This window comes from Pteropus alecto, unplaced genomic scaffold (genome assembly GCF_000325575.1).
Source record: "Pteropus alecto unplaced genomic scaffold, ASM32557v1 scaffold61, whole genome shotgun sequence".
In the NCBI taxonomy this organism is placed as follows: domain Eukaryota; kingdom Metazoa; phylum Chordata; class Mammalia; order Chiroptera; family Pteropodidae; genus Pteropus; species Pteropus alecto.
The window spans coordinates 10726361-10730832 of NW_006434835.1; the positions used below are offsets into that span (position 1 = coordinate 10726361).

General features: G+C 51.1%; 1 protein-coding gene across 1 annotated transcript in view; it reads right to left on the reverse strand.

The window, feature by feature from the left end:
• Nucleotides 1-3694, reverse strand: part of OSR1 (odd-skipped related transciption factor 1) — an 11382-nt gene extending 7688 nt beyond the window's left edge. The window contains exon 1 of the mRNA XM_006910253.3: nucleotides 3583-3694. The gene's annotated coding sequence lies outside the window, so the exon portion shown is untranslated. The remainder of the gene's footprint in view (nucleotides 1-3582) is intronic.
• Nucleotides 3695-4472: the final 778 nt, after the last annotated feature.

The following is a 4472-nucleotide window of genomic DNA, read 5'->3' on the forward strand; positions in this document are numbered from 1 at the left end:
GGGGTGGGGGCGGGAAGGAGGTAAAGAAAGTTGTTTTCCTGGGACCCAGAATCTCCTGGGATTCCATCCTAATGAGCGGGCGCACTCTCTAACCACGTATTCATTAATTTCGGAAGGATGGATGGGAGTTTGGAGAGCTGAGCAGACACGCGAGACAAGCTGCAAAGTTCGTCAACTCCAGGACGTCTGAGTCCAAGGAGCTGGTTCAGGGAGAGTTAGGGACCTGAGAGGGATCAGGGCCCCGGCTGCAAGAAATTCTGTTTTCACTCCCTGGCCTCAGGGAGAGTACCAACCAGTACCACTTTCTGGACTATTCAATTCTGGAAGCTGACCTTCAGCTGACCCCAGCCATGTCCCCTCCCTGCTACCTCTGTGGAACACCCAACCCTATGTTCGGGATGGTTGGGGAAGGATCCGGATTCATGCACTGCTCTCTGAGAATTTGCCACAAGATTACTGCTGAGTGACTCCTTAGTCCTTGGGGCTGGATCCTGGCATCAGCGGGTCTCTAGCAATTAGCACACTGGTACTGTGTCTCTGGAGAGGCACCGCCACTATGTTGAGCTTTGGTCTACAAGTTCGCTCTGACTTTTTTAGGTCCCGGGCCTAGGGAAATGGTAATGGAAATGCGCCCCAAAAGACATAGCTGGAGGAAACCCTGTCTTACACATAGGCCTTTAGGACAGAACCTGCCCTAGGTGACGTTGGCTTGGGCGGGAGGAGGAAGACTCTGCACCAAGGGATTGCACTCACCCCCTGCCACAGGTTAATGCTGGAGCAAGGGACCCCCATAAGTTTGCAACTGGAATCTTAGCAGCTGCCAATAAATGGGTGACGTTCTGGCCAGGGCAAGGCCTCTTGGGAGTACGAGGGAGCCGAGATCACTCCCTTCCCTGAGATAGAAAGGCAGCAAGTTCCAAGAGCAGGGGAAGGCCTGGAGGGAAGTCGGGCAGGGCATTCCTCCGCTATACCTTGAGCCAGGGAATTTGCATGTCTCAGGGAGACAAAGCTTGGGTTACTTCCATTACCAGCAGCAAAGGAATCCAAGAGACATCTCTACAACAGGGCACCTGGCTTTCCAGACCACTTAGGAGATGTCCCCTAGGAAGAAGACATTCAGATGGGATGGAGCCTCCTACGGTGTACAAATCTCATCTCCTGCTCGGAACTTCACAGAGGGCCATGATGTTTCCTGCACCTTTCCACTTTCCTTTTTCTTCTGAATCAGGGCCCTTGGCCAACAGTCCTCAGGATGTCTAGAAAACTCCAAACAGTAGAGTCCTTAAAGACTCTCTTGGATCCCTAAAGAAAGGCCCATGCAACCTGGTGATTTAATGTGGCTTTCGCCAGGTTATCTGGAAAATTGATCCTGACTCAGGCCAAATCCTGAAACTTGGCTCTTGTGGGACAGGATGGGAAGCAAGTTTGGAGCTGGCCTCTCGTGGGCCAGCATCTCAAGCTTTGCCTCCCTGAGGAGTCCTGGCTTTCTTGCCTGGAGCTGGTCTGCAGGGCAGGACAGGACAAGGTGAGCCTTTTTCAGACACCTAGCTTCCACATCACTCCTTCCTAGGTCTCCAACAATGCACAAACCCAGAAATCCGGGATAACGAAATTCAAGATTTGCTAGTTGCTGAAGAGTTCTCCATCCCAATCCAAGCTCCCAAAGGGGCGACCCCAAAACTATGGCCTCAGTGTCCACCAGAGGTCAACCAGGTTCTGGTTCTTGGGGCGGGAAGGGAAAAGCCCAAGGAGCTGAGAACCCTTCTGTAGCTCTATTCAAGAGGGAGCAACAGTGAAGAAACGTCTGCATCCTATTTAAGAGAAATTAATCAGACGCTATGCAGGGTCTAGGGCGCAGCGCTGCGCCCTGTACTGCAGCTTGAATGGATTGAAGAGGGCAAGACCCAGGACACCTAAGAGCTACGAGAGTAATATTTGGTGAAGTCCTATTCGTTTAGGATTCGCAAGACTTAACGTTTCGAATTTGGTAAACGTCCTCAGTAGCTGGAACCCAACCGACCTACGTCCACGGAGCCCAGTGAAGGTGGCGACACTCCAGTCTGGACGCCCATGCCATTCCTGGGAGTCCCGTACACTCCGCCACACGCAGCTTCAGCCTGTGCTCAGGCTGAGCCTGCAGGCTCCAGCCGGCGACCAGACCCCGCGCAAACTCTGCCGGGCTCCTGCTGGCTTGCCCGCCCACCGCCCGCGGGGCGGAACCGCCGGCGCGGGAGGATTCCTAGCCTCGGCTGAGACCGAGCAGCCCTGGGCGAGGGTCCCCACAGTAGCGACAAGGCCTGCAGGTCCAGGTTACGCCCCCCAGTATGGATGGGGTCCCGCAGGGAGCGATCGCCTGGCGGGCGCGATCCTCCGGGTCATTGACCACACTGCGCCCAGTCCCGAAGGGAGCCCTCGCCACCGCCTTTTCCTGGGCACGCTTGGGGTGGTGACAGCTTCTGCTGGTCTACCCGCCCCGGTCTCAGACTTCTCCAGACTCCTGCTCCCTGGGAAGGAAAAATACCTCAGCCTGTCTTCGGAGCGAATACTGAGCAGCATCCAGAAAAATTAACTAGAACGTGGCCTGTGTCGCTTTGGGCTCTTGTGGACCGAAAATGAACCCCACCTCTCCTTACTCTCCAGCCACAGAAAAGTGACTTCGTTTTTCTAATGGAGTTGACTTAGCTTAGTACTTGAGATTTTTTGCTTCCAACGCAAGCTTTCCGGTAAATGCATTGCGAACAACTGGGGGTCTGCTCATTAGACCCCCCTTTACGCATGCACAGAGGTTTCAAATAACCGGGAGATTTAGGTATCCCTCTGTAATCATTTAGATGATGGATTGTAATGGCTCAATAGTTCCTCTGGAACCATTACGATCAATCAGGTCAAAATCCAGCTTTGGGGGAAAGTTTTTAAGCACGGGAGGTAGGTAACACGACACACACACACACACAGGCACGCACGCACACGCACACACTTGTTCAGATAACACGCTCTGATAACGTACAAGCAACTCCAGCGTCTTGGGAGGATAAATCCCAGGTGAACGCAAGAGCGGGTGTTTATTGTGACAGCGAGAGGCAAGTTAGTGTCAAAACCGAAAGGGAAAGTGAACTGTTTTTCCAGGCAGTTCCCGTTTCGTAAGTTCTTTACGAGCATATGAGTATCGTGTAACTATTTGTCACCTTAATAAATGTAACCATACACATCCGCATGCATCTACCCTTGGCTTATAAGAAGAATATGTATGAAGCACGAAAATGCATGTGGAATTTCGTGAACTGTGGGCACACGTTCATCGGTCGAATGAAACGATAACGCCTTATGTTATGAGGATAGAATGTAAAATATATGTAAAAGGCGTGGTGACTTTTTACTTTTCGTACAAATGCGAGTTGTCAGAATTATTTTCGACACATCACAGATCTGTGTTCTAAGATTACTGAACTTTTCCTCTATCCAAATGCGAAAATGAATGTACTAGAAACGACGCAGTGTATAATCAAACTGAGGCTGATGAAGAAGAGTTATTGTAACTGAACTGGGTATCGTTAGGATGAAACCCTGGGGATAGAACCTTACCACATCCGCGGCGCTGCGTTTTTGAAGGGCTGCTTCTGCGGCGGTCGGCGCTGGAAAAACGAACCTTCGCGGTAATTAAACATTTCCAGACAGTGGAGGGTTATTATCTGCACAGCGATTTCCGGCGAGAGGGCTCTGGAGCAAGACTGGCTGCGAAGTTTGACCGAGAGATTCGGGGACGCAATCCTAAAGAAAACGCGCCACCTGCTGGTAAGCGAGGGACATCTCCCGGTGTCCCTTCCTTGAAAAGTCTCAAATCCAGGTATCCCTATTTAATCTTACCTGAGTGGTTTTTTTTTAAAACTTTCTTTTCTAAGTCGCACACTTCGCCTTTACTCGGGTTAAACTGTGCATACTCTTGCCCTTCCAAAGAGCAAGCAAAAGAGGAGTTCCCTTTTATCACGGGGCTTCTGTTTTCTCTGCCCCAAACCAGATTTGTGAGTTTGTTGCTTTGTTTTGTTTGCTTGTTTGTTTAAATCCGATAGCTTTAGCAACGATCTACCACCATTAGTTTCCCTTCCTGGGAATAATGGGGAGCCAGGATCTAATGTGAAACTTTTCTGCACTCTCTGAGCTGCGTTAGAGCTTCTTCCCAGGTAACTAACTCCCAGAGGTGAGGGGACCAGGCTCTCCGCCCACTCCCTCCCTCCCGGCTTTGGCTTTGCGTTGGTCTTTACCTGGCCCCTCCGAGGATTCTGATTCTGCTCTCTGAAGAACTGTAGGAATGGAGGGAGTCTTTCTGTGAATGTGTTTTCCCGAAACACGTGATGCTTCCTACCCGCTACTTCTTCCCTGGCTGTTAGATTCCAGGTCCTTTGCTGCTTTCCCTCCTCTCATTCCCAAGCCCAACATTTTAGCTGGACCCTCTCTTCTCCTAGGCATCAAAGCTG